The sequence below is a fragment of the Balaenoptera borealis genome, assembly GCF_965194805.1.
Source record: "Balaenoptera borealis genome assembly, chromosome: 16".
NCBI lineage: Eukaryota > Metazoa > Chordata > Mammalia > Artiodactyla > Balaenopteridae > Balaenoptera > Balaenoptera borealis.
Window position 1 is genome coordinate 5,359,834 of NC_138872.1, and position 12,466 is coordinate 5,372,299.

Genomic DNA, 12,466 nt, shown 5'->3' on the forward strand with positions numbered 1-12,466 from the left:
CTGGGGGCCTTTGGTTTCTCATCTCTAAAATGGGAATATTGTGCAGAACAGAAAGCGCTCCGTGGAGAGCACTGAGCCCTGCGCTTGGCACACAGCAGGCACACAGTTAATGCTAGCTGCGAGTGCGGCCTGGGGGCGGCGGGCAGAGGGAGCTGAGGCCGTCCTCCCGTTGCCACCCCAGCTGCCGTCGCACCGATTCCCCCTTCCGCATTGTTCGGTGACTGTAACAGCTCTCTCTGACCATATGCATTTCACGTGCGTGATCTCATTTAGGCCTTACAACAGCCCCGTTATTATCCCCGCTCTGCTCATGAGCAAGCCAAGGCCCCGTGACCAACTGTCCTGATTTGCCCGGGACTGAGATGTTGCCTAGGATGTGAGACTTCCGGTGCTAACACTGAAAACCAGGCAAGCTGGCGGGCCTAGACTAGAGGACCTTGCCCTGGTCTCATGACCAGCCCTCAGCAGGGCCACCGTCAGCCGAGCTGGCTGGATTCCAGAATGTGCAGACCCAGAGCAACATCCCCCCAGGGGCCATCCTTGAATGGAGGCAACTCAGGCAGACATGGACCGTCTCCTTCTACCTCCACCCTCCACAAACCCCTAGAGAAGTTGCAGGCAGCTTTGTCCAAAGAGGCATCCTTAGCATGAATCCATCGTGCTTCCCAGCAACCCCATAGAGAAGGCATGCCCCAGCCCCATTTCACAGCATGTGTAAACTGAGGTCTCCTGAGGTCAAAGAAGTTCCCTTGAGGCCTGTAACCACACAGTTCTGCACCCACATGCCCCTGGAGGTCTGGAACCGACTTTGGAAATATTCAGAAGTATTTGTGGGAAAGAGGAACTGTCACTCAGGTTTCATTTAGGGCATAAACAGTCATTTTATAACATTCCTTAACCCAACCCAAGGCAAAACAAACAGGGAAGTAAACATCGGTCTGCGTCAGAGGGCTTGTCTCAGGGAAAATCACTCACCTCAAACTCCAGCCTGAGCCCAAGAGGGGAGGTGGGGTGGTGGGTAGAGAGGGGTGGGCAAGAGGGCTGCAAGGACACATTAGGAAGGGGGGCTTCTCAGCAGGGCTGCACCCTGTAGGGTTCACAGACAATGTGTCACAGCCTTGAGAATGAAAATCGCAAACATCCTGCCACTAGACCGTTCTGGACGGCGACACTGCCAGCTTCTCTGTTGGTGGATGGATCCCCCAGCCCGCTGGGCCCTGCCCGCTGCCCTCAGATGTAGCACCTCATTTGGCTGTACCTGAAGCCGAGAAATTAGATAAAACTGTGGATCAGTCAGGAGCAGGCAGCGGGGTGACCGTCAGCTCTTGTCTGGGTTGCAAGATCTGGGTTCCGGGCCCTAGAAAGTACCTATTCTGTGGGGCAAACAGGAAACCACTGCTGGGGGCCTCCGAGGGTCTCAGGCTTCTTTGCGGGTTTGGGGGATCATGGGAAAGGCAGGCCCTGAGGACCCAAGTCACCGTGGGGAATAAAATGGGAAGACCAGTCTCCATCATCATCGCTCGTTTTAACTGAGAGCTTATGGCATAAGTGCTTTTCAGACGTTGTCTCCTTTATTCCCACCGTGGCCCCCAGGGAAGAGCAGTTTCTGGCTGGTGTCCCCAGCTTGGAGGAGACTGGGTCCCCAGCCTCTAGGTCTCCATTCCTAAACTCTCGCTCTGCTGACCTGGAAGCTGGGGCGTCGGCGTCGAGTGGGGCCAGCCCTGGGCCAGCAGGGAGGCCGTCCGGGGGGCCCTGAAGCCCCCTCACTGCCCTGAGTCCTTTGTCCTCATCTGGGCCCCCAGTCCCCCAGCTGAGTGTTTGGTTGGTGTGGACTGATTTCAGCCTCGGACTCTCAAGGAGCCCAGAGGCTGCCCCAGCGAAGGCTCTGAGACCGGACCCCCGAGGCCGTCCAAGCCGGGATTTCAGGGAACGGTCCTCATGACTCATCTCCCAAGAGGCTGAGCCACACGGGGAGGGCGGGGCTGTGCATTCGCAGATCCCAGAGACCCCTGGGCTTTCCGGCCCTCCCAGGTGGCGCCACCTGAGTGGGGATCCTCCAGGTCCCACCTGCCTTCCGCCCAAGCAGTTCCTGACGCAGGGTTCCCAGCACCGTTGCATTTGAAGGAAGAGCGGAGGGTTGCAGAGGGTGAAGGGGGTCGGTACAGTAATGTCGCTTAGCACTGTCTTCAGAGTGGCCTGTAATGACCTCGGTCGGGGGGAAGTGCGGCCCCCTCTGCCCCCAGCAGCAAAGCAAAGGCCTGAGTGCAGGTAGCTCGTCTGAGAAGTGGCCTGGGGAGCCGGAGTGCAGGTGGGAAGCAGGTGGGAGGCAGGTGGGAAGGGAGGGGGGAAGAGGCTCAGGGGCCCTGGCTGCACCGGCACCGCTCAGGGGCTCAGGGCCCCCGGAACAGGGATGGCGGGGGAGGTGTTTATCCACTGGCTCCTGTGCCCCGTGGGTGCTGACGGGGGCCAGAGGCATGATAGGCTCACCTGGTCCACTTTCTGTGTGGGCCCTCGTGGGTGCTCTGTGGGCAGCAAAGCCCCAGGGCAGGCAGGGATTGCCAGGTGGGCACTCAGAACAAAGCAGCGCGGGCGTGCAAGGTGCGCGGGGAAGACTGAATGAAGAACAAGGGCCGGGCGAGAGAGAGGGAGGTGAGAATGGGGGAGAAAATGGAAACTCAGACGGAGGGGTCTGAGATGCCAGCCCCGAAGACCACCGTGCTGTCTCCCGGCTACAGGTACAGGACTGCCCGAGCGAGCGCCACGTCCCAGCCCTTTAGCTGACTTGTCAGAATCCACGGCCGCATTTCCGAGGCCCAGTGCAAACTGAACATGCAGGACCTTCTGTTCAAAAATTGTTAAGAATTTCAAGGTGGGGCTTCCCTGGTGGCGCAGTGGTTAAGAATCCGCCTGCCAATGCAGGGCACACGGGTTCGAGACCTGGTCCGGGAAGATCCCACATGCCGTGGAGCAACTAAGCCCGCGAGCCACAACAACTGAGCCCGCGAGCCACAACTACTGAAGCCCACGCGCCTGAGCCCGTGCTCCGCAACAAGAGAAGCCACCGCAATGAGAAGCCCGCGCACGGCAACGAAGAGTAGCCCCTGCTGGCCGCAACTAGAGAAAGCCCGCGCACAGCAATGAAGACCCAACGCAGCCAAAAATAAATAAATAAAAATTAAAAGAAAAAAGAATTTCAAGGTGGTGAGAGCAAAGCATTAAACTGAGCTCAGGACCCTTTAGAACACGGGGCCCTGGGCGCCTGCCCAGGTGGCTGGCCCGCGAAGCCAGCGCTGGTTAGTATCGCCGAGGCTTAGGGGGGTCAGGGAGCTTGTGCTGGTAAATGGCTGGGCTGGGGTGTAAAATCAGTTCTGTCTGACCCCTAAATCCTTGCTCCCAATCAAGGCTGGGTTCCGGGTCTTCAGAAGATGTAGAGGACTCCCGTGTGGGGCTGACTGCAGCACCGGGGCACAACTCCGAGCTAACGCAACACTCGCACGCACCAACATGTGCCACGTGTGCCGTGTTTGCTGCCCAGCACACTCCCAGTCTGTTTACCAACAGCACCTGGCTTACCTGGGGGACTTCTCCTCACTCCTGTTCCGTGCACAGGATGGGGCGGGGCTGACCTCACCCTTAATTCCTGGGGAAGACACATGACCCAGGCCTAGCCAATCAGGGCTTTTCATTCTTTTCATCTTCCTGACTACAGTCATTGGTTCAAGGATGTGCATGTGGCCCCATCTCAGCCAATGAGAGGCAGCCACAGAAGTTGGGAAAGTGATGCACTCTCTCACCAGGGGATGTAAAGCTGCAGGAATGTAAGCTGGGAGCTCTGGGAAGCCAAGGCAGGGGAAGGCCCTGCTTGGGACAGAACTTACATGGACAAAAGCATAGTCAAAGGATGGCGAGAGAGAGAGAGAGAGAGAGACATTTCTTGTGACATTGTTAGAGACCCTGGATCTAGCCGTTCCTGAAGCTGCCTCGATCTCTGAACATTTTTTCTTAAGCCAGTTTGAGTTGGGCTTTTGTTACTGGAAATGGAAAGAGTCCTGTGATAAATGAACATAGTTTGAGATACTGATCTTTTACTATTACCAGGCAAACAACAACAACATTTGAACCTGGTTCAGTGTCCCCAAAGAATAATATGATCAGGGCTCTGGGCTTAAGAGCTGGGACCACAGCTTGGCAATGAGGAGCTTCCCACTCCTATGAGCCCTAAAATCTTTCTAGACATCCACAGGCAGCCTGATGGCTAGAACAGCGTTTGAATCCACCCACCAATGGGTCTTCATGAACATCAGCACCGTCCCTGGACAGCGGGCACATGGTTTCTGTAGGGTGGGGTGGCTTTCATTTCTGGCTCGTCATGGGAGTGGCTCTGGGAGCTCAACAGACCGAACAAAGGGAAGCCAGTGGCCAGGATTAACCTGACACCCAACACTTCACAGCTTCCACACCAGGGTGTCAGAAAAACCCGGAATCTTCTGGGGGCTAGGTTTGCGTTGGAGGAGGGAAACCCTTAGATTCAGAAGGAAGCTTCTCTGGATGCAGACAAGCTGATCCTCCCAGGGCTGTGACAGGTCTCAGCAGCATTTTAAGTACGAGTGCACAGCGGGGTCTGCAAGCTTACACCTGGCGGAGAGACCCAGTGAGGGGGGAACTTGGGGACGTCTCAGAAGGCAGCGGAGGGGGTGGCAGTTGGGCCTCAAGGTGAGCAAACGTGGCTGAGGAATCAGGAATTATGAGTGTGGAGAGAGAGAGGGATGAGAATAGACAGACAGGACAGAGGCGGAGAGAGAGGAGGTGGGAACGGAAACCAGCGTAGGCTAGTGTTCAACCCGAGAAAGGAGGGGTCGGAGGAAAATTTTCCACTTTCTTCCCCTGAAACCTCCCTCACCAGACAGACTTCTTCACTGCTAAGAAGATGTGTTTTGTTTTGTTTTGTTTTTTTCTTTCATCAGCGAACTGTCGAAATTACAGATGCTTGGTATGAAGGGGAAGTCAGACTCTTCAATCCCTTTGGATTTTTTGGATAAAATTTCCTGCCTCTGTCTCTCCATCACATCATTAAGGAGAAGTTTATTTTCTTTGGGGCAACAATGTCGACTCTGATTAACTTTCAACAAGACAGACTCGGCAGTGAGTCGCCAGATGGGAAATTAGGGAATGTCTTTTCGGGTCTTTTGGGGGGTTCTACAAGTCAGTAATCACTTTCCTCTTTCCTAAAGGGAAAGCAGTTTTGATGGGTGTGAAGGTGATTTTGTTTTTATATAGACGTAAAACTCACCCATGAATCAGAAGGTAATGGGGGGAAATGGGCCTGTTAACCCCGGTACTGAACTGTAACATGCCCACGGAACTACGAGCTCATCATAGATGCCTGGGCGTCAACTCATCTCATGCTCGCTGCAGCCCTACGAGGTCCTCCGGGCTCTGCCCATTTCACAGATGAGCATCTGAGGCTCAGTAGCACCGGCCGTGTCCGGGATCACATGGCTTCATGGGGTGGAGCCAAGGTCCAGACCCTGGCAGGCAGAGCCCAGAGCTCACTCCCTTCCTCACTGACCACGACCTGCTCTCATCAGTGTTGGCCACAAAGGGGGCATTATGGGTCCTACAGCTGATGGCCCCAAGCCTTGTCTGAGAATCTGACCCTGCGATTCCCGATGGATGCCCTAGCACCCAGGAGATGCACAGGACGTGATACTGAATGAATGGATCCTCACCACACACACGCATACTGGACAGATGTCCTGGGAAACCACAGAGAGGGCTTTTCCGGAGATGAAACTCATCCTTGACAAATCGCCCCATTTGGATGCACCCCGAAGCAGACCCTGAGACAAGGCGTGGATGCAGGTAGTTAATTAGGGTCGTGACACCAGGAAGCAGGGGTCAGAGAAGAGGGGTGATAAAGCTGCAGCTACTCCTTCCGAGGAATTGTGGAAGGCACCTCGGAATTGCCCTGCTGAGACCAGGCACCCGGGGTCTTCACCCACTGACTCAGACTCATGGCTGAGGGCGGCCAGGGGCCTTTCTGGGCCACCCCTGCAGATGGGCTGGATGGATGAGCTCTGGAGGGCAAGAAAGAGCCAGCAGGCAGCCGGGCTGAGAAGAGAGGGCAGAGGATGGGCACGTGGACTGACCGAGCTGCAGAACTTAGCATGGTTGAGGGAACCCAGGAGGCCAGCAGCTTCTGGTACAGGAGTCCAGAGGGGAGAGTAAAAACCAGTGACATTTCTGAGGGCTTACTATTTGCCAGTATCTTAGTCTGTTTGAGCTGCTATAACAGAATACCACAGACTGGATGTCCTACAAACAATAGAAATTTATTTCTCACAGGTCTGGAAACTGGAAGTCCAAGATCAGGGTGCTGGCAGATTTGGTGCCTGATGAGAGTTTCCTGGTTCATAGATGGCTGTCTCCTCACTCAGTTCTCTCATGATGGAAGGGCTGAGGGAGCTCTCTGGGGTCTCTTTTATAAGGACACTAACCCCGTTCATGAGGGTGGAGCCCTCATGACCCAATCACCTCCCAAATGTCCCATCTCTGAATGCTGTCACACTGGGCATTAGGAGTCTAACATATGGATTTTGCTATAGACAAACATTCAGTCTGTACTCCCCACTAGTAAGCACTAGCCTTGTCTCCACTCTACAAGTGAGGAAACTGAGACACAGAGAGGTTCTAATCTCACCCAAGGTCACTCAGCCAGCAGACAGCAGACAAGGATGAGGCTGGGCAGTCTGGACTCAGAGCTTGTGCCGGTAACCAGGGCTGGGACTCAGGTGATCGAGCAAGGCACTCAGGTTTAAAATTTAGGGAGATGTCACTCTCAGGGTTGGTCCTGTGCAGAGGTGGTGCCTGAGAGTCAGGCCTCCTTAAATTTTGCACCCTGAGTGCCTCACTTGCCTCACCCTGGTCCAGGCCCTGCTCATGGCTCTGTGCCCTCTGCCCCCTGGAATGAGCTCCCCTGCGGTCCTGCACCCGACCCATCACACATCGCTCACAACCTGCACTGGGGGACGTGCTGGCTGGGTTCTGAGGCTGACCTAAGGTCACATGGCCCCCACCTGCAGAAGGGATAATTGAGACAATTATGCAGACTGTTTACACAAGAAATAATTTGTCCCTTTGATCTGAATTTTTCAAGAGGCTTCAGGTAACTGACAATAAAGTACATTACAACTTGATTTTAAAATGTACTTGAGGACTTCTAGTTTCCGCTCCAACATGTAGAGCTTAGAACTCATCATTCTCATCCTCACAACAAGAAAAAAGCGGAACAAACTGAAAATCAACATCTCTTCTTAGATCCTTCAAGGAATTGAGGTTCCAGGGCAGACTGCCTCCCCAGAAACTTGGGAGACAGACAGGCAGATACAGAGTCCTAACTTACAGAGACCAGAAGCTGCTGAAGCCAGTAGTGGGCAAGAACTCCTTAACAGCAATTGACTAATTGCTGGAGGCTGAGTGTGGGCTAGCTTGAGATGAAAAACTCCAGGGTGTCCCGTTTCAAGAAGGGTCCCACACTTTCATGAGTTTTCCCTTCGGAAGTCCCACTTGTGCTTCCAACAGGGGGAGGGGGAAACAACCCTTTTGAAATATGCCCCAAACCTTCTATTCTCCTTAGCAAAGGCCTGCACTCAAGGGAAAAAACTTTATCAGAGCCTGATCACCTAGGGCAAGGGCAACTAGATAGCTGGAGCCCCTTCTGGCCTTCCATCTCACTTTAGGGGAGAGGAAGAAACTCTTTTGAAGGTCACAGCCCAGAGGCTCTGGCCCATAGAGAAGATTTGATGATAAGATTACAGAATAGTTCCTTTCCTCATTACTTTACTATCACATCACTATACGAGCTCCAGTATAATAACAGGAGGTTACAAGTGAGAGCCACGGAACACAGACTCAATTTAAGAAGGAATCTCCAGGGAAAACCAAAGACAACAAGAGGATGAAAACATGGACATGAGAGGAACTTGAAGCCTTTGTTGTTACCTATGTTTACAACAAACATGAAACACAGCCCAGCTCTGAGCCCCAGACTGTCATAGCGCCTCACACTAAGTCCTGTTTGCCTCAGCTCCTGTTACTCAATACAACATGTCCAGATTTCAAGAAAAAGTTACAAGGCATACTACAAGGCAAGAAAAAACATAGTCTGAGAAGACGAAGGAGACATTAGAACCAGACTAAGTAATGGCAGAGATTTCAGAATTATCAGGCCAGGAACTTAAAATAACTATGATTAATATGCTAAGTGCTCTAATGGAAAAAGTGGACAATATGCAAAAACAGTAAGCAAAAAGATGGAAACTCTACGAAAGAATCAAAAGGAAATGTTGGAAATCAAAAACACTGCACAAGAAAGTAAGAATGCCTCTGATGAGTTCATGAGTAGACTTGGCTGAGGAAAGAATCAGTGAGCTTGAAGATGTGTCAACGGGAACTTTCCAAATTGAAAAGCAAAGAGGAAAAAAGAGAGAGAGAGAACAGAAGAGAATATAGACTATCCAAGAAATGTGGGACAAAAGGCATAACATAAGCATAATGGGAATAACAGAAGGAGAAGAAAAAAGAAAGGAACAGAAGAAATATATGAATAATAACGTGGCTGAGATTTTCCAAAATCAATGACAGACACCAGGAAGCACAGAGAACACCAAGCAGGTTAAATATCTACACCTAAGCATATCAAACTGTAGAAAACCAAAGACAAAGAGAAAATCTTGAAAGAAGCCAGGGCGGTGGGCATGGGTGGGAACCCACCTTACCTACAGAGGGACAAGGCTGAGAATTACATCAAGACGTCTCTTCAGAAATCATTCAAGCAAGAAGAGATTTGAGTCAAATATTTAAAGTGTTGAAAGAAAAAACCTGCCAACCTAGAATTCTGTATCCAGTTAAATTATCTTTCAAATTTGAAGGGAAAATAAACTGAGGGCATTTGTCACCAGTAGACCTGCCTTGTAAGAAATATTTTTAAAAGTTCTTCAGAGAGAAGGAAAATTCAGATCTACATAAAGAAAGAGCATTGGAAAGGGAATAAATGAAGGTAAAATTGAATCTTGTATTTTCCTTACTTGTAATTGATTAATAGATAACTTCAAAATTATAATAGCAAAATGCATTGGGTTATTATAGCTTGTGAATAAGTAAAATTAATGACAACAATATTATAGGAAACAGAAGGAGGAATGGATTGAGAACACTCTGTTATAAGGTATTTTCACTACCCATGAGGTGGGATAGTGTTAGTTGATAGTGGACTTAAATCAGCTATAAATGTATATTGCAAACTCTAAGGCAACCATTAAAAAATTTTTTTTAAAGAAGCGTAATTGATATACTAGAGAAGAGAGAAAAATGAAATCATAGAGAATATGCTCAATTAAAACCAGAGAAGGCAGAAAAAGAGAAAACAAAAATTAACAAGTACAATGAACAGAAACAACTACAGTAGATATTAATCCAACTATATCAATAATCACTTTAAACATCAAGGTCTAAATACACCAATTAAAAGACATAGACTTACAGAGTGGATAAGAAAACAAGACCTGACTATATGTTGTCCACAAGAAACCTGCTTTAAATGTAATGACACAGATGCATTAAAAATAAAGGGTGGAAAAAGATAGACCATTCTTTTTAATGAAAAGAAAGCAGGAGTGGATATTTAGGTTCAGACAGAGCAGACTTCAGAGCAAGGAAAGTTAGAATGATAAGGAAGGAAGGAAGGAAGGAAGGGAAGGAGGGAGAGAGGGAGGGGGGAAAGAAGAAAAGAGGTGTTTTGGGGTTGTTTTTTTTAACATCTTTATTGGAGTATAATTGCTTTACAATGGTGTGTTAGTTTGTGCTTTATAACAAACTGAATCAGTTATACATATACATATATCCCTATATCTCCTCCCTCTTGCGTCTCCCTCCCACCCTCCCTATCCCACCACTCTAGGTGGTCACAAAGCACCGAGCTGATCTCCCTGTGCTATGCGGCTGCTTCCCACCAGCTATCTATTTTACATTTGGTAGTGTGTATATGTCCATGCCACTCTCTCACCTTGTCCCATCTTACCCTTCCCCCTCCCCATGTCCTCAAGTACATTCTCTATGTCTGCATCTTTATTCCTGTCTTGCCCCTAGGTTCTTCAGAACCATTTTTTTTTTTTAGATTCCATATATATGTGTTAGCATACGGTATTTGTTTTTCTCTTTCTGACTTACTTCACTCTGTATGACAGACTCTGGGTCCATCTACCTCACTACAAATAACTCAATTTCGTTTCTTTTTATGGCTGGGTAATATTCCATTGTATATATGTGCCACATCTTCTTTATCCATTCATCTGTAGATGGACACTTAGGTTGCTTCCATGTCCTGGCTATTGTCAATGATAGTCATTTTCACAGTGTTGATTGTTCCAATCCAAGAACATTGTATATCTCTCTGTTTGTATCATCTTTAATTTCTTTCATCAGTGTCTTATAGTTTTCTGCATACAGGTCTTTTGTCTCCTTAGGTAGGTTTATTAATAATCACTTGATTCTTAATCCTGTTTATATTTAATTATAAACATAAGACTGATTTTTAGAGTAAAAAGAATGAAAAACATCTCCATCGTGTGTCTTTGTTCCCAATAATCCCTTTCAGATAGATCTGTGAAGTAATACAGAGCACAGTCTCGACATACCTTTCATTTCAAAGGCCGAAAAAAATAGGGCTTAAGTAGTGAGATCATTTCTATTAGGCTTTATATTAGTATCAATTAATGAGTTAATCAGTCAAACGAGTATCAGTTGATTTAATCTCACCCAAATGAATGGGTCTCTATTGGTTGATCAATGTGACAGAGCATCAGAGTTCAATGGGCAGGAAGAAAATTCTGCTGGCATAATGTGAGTCTTCACTTTTCCCTTCTGAATCACGAAAGTACCTCCCGTTCCTACAGGCTTATCTCCATAATGTTTTTCAAGAGTCTGTCTCATACAAGTCACAAAGTTAAGTTTTCCAGTTCTTCTTTTGGCTTTCACCTCAATGACCTTTTAGTGCCTTGGAAAAATGCTATCACTTACTAAATATTATTCTTTTTTTTTTTTTTAATTTTTGTTTGCATTGGGTCTTTGTTGCTGTGCGTGGGCTTTCTCTAGTTGCAGCGAGCAAGGGCTACTCTTTGTTGAAGTGCTCAGCCTTCTCATTGCAGTGGCTTCTCTCGTTGTGGAGCACAGGCTCTAGGCACGTGGGCTTCAATAGTTGTGGCACATGGGTTTAGTTGCTCTGAGGCATGTGGGATCTTCCTGGACCAGGGCTCGAACCCGTGTCCCCTACATTGGCAGGCCGATTCTTAACCACTGAGCCACCAGGGAAGCCCAAAGTATTATTCTTAACCTTAGTTTTAAATGAGACTCTCACTCTGCCTGTAGTATTTTCTGAATCTTTTATAACTGGGTTATTTAAAGAGGTTTGGGACTTGGGTAGCTTTGGATTTTCTTAAGAAAACTACAGTAGTAGCAATAAGCATTCAAATTTTTAGCTATCTGAGAACTTTTGGAGAATACTGCATTTTTAGAACAGAATCACCTTTCCAGGTTGGCCTTCACTGGCAAAAAGATTAGCCAGTAATGCAAACCCTAAATCATGATATTTCTCACTGTATTTCTCTAGTAGGCACCCTCCATCTGCAGAGTTAACATGAGCAAAGTAACTTCCATTCACAGGAGGTTTGTGTTCACTTTCTGTTTGAACAACTGGCATAAACTCAGAATTGAATCCAAGAGTCTGAAATGGGCCTGCTCCTGCTCCAAGAACAAAAGCTCCAAGAAGCTGGATTTCTTTTGTGATTTTATTTAGATCATAAACTTTTTTTTTATTTATAAGAGGCAATAAGTAAGGCACACCTCCTACTTCTGCAATTCTAGTTTTCCCACAGATACCTTTTACGGGAAAGGTAAATGGCTCCTCAGTCAAATTAGGGCAATCAACTACAGAGACCTGGACATCAGCAAAGGTATCCGTTAGCCCCTTCTGCAGAACTCCAAACTCCGGAACTCCACACTCCAGAGGCCCTCCTTTCAATGCGCTGCCTCTCCCCTTCTGCCGAAAGAGGTATTTTTAAAAAAGAGTCCAGGGTTTCCCTGGTGGCGCAGTGGTTAAGAATCTGCCTGCCAGTGCAGGGGACACGGGTTGGAGCCCTGGTCCACAAAGATCCCACATGCCGCGGAGCAACTGAGCCCATGCGCCACAACTACTGAGCCCACACACCACAACTACTGAAGCCCGCACGCCACAACTACTGAGCCCACACGCCTAGAGCCTGTGCTCCACAACGAGAGAAGCCACCGCAATAAGAAGCTCGCACATCACAATGAAAAGTAGCTCCAGCTCACTGCAACTAGAGACAGCCCACGTGCAGCAATGAAGACCCAATGCAGTCAAAAATAAATAAATAAAAAATAAATAAATGTA

General features: G+C 48.6%; 1 pseudogene across 1 annotated transcript; it reads right to left on the reverse strand.

The window, feature by feature from the left end:
• Positions 1-3,337: 3,337 nt before the first annotated feature.
• LOC309614254 (ester hydrolase C11orf54 homolog pseudogene) lies at positions 3,338-12,112 on the reverse strand (annotated as a pseudogene). Its single transcript, XR_014249780.1, has 2 exons — positions 11,582-12,112; positions 3,338-11,043 (listed from the first exon to the last, which is right to left on the reverse strand). The product of XR_014249780.1 is annotated as an ester hydrolase C11orf54 homolog pseudogene (transcript).
• Positions 12,113-12,466: the final 354 nt, after the last annotated feature.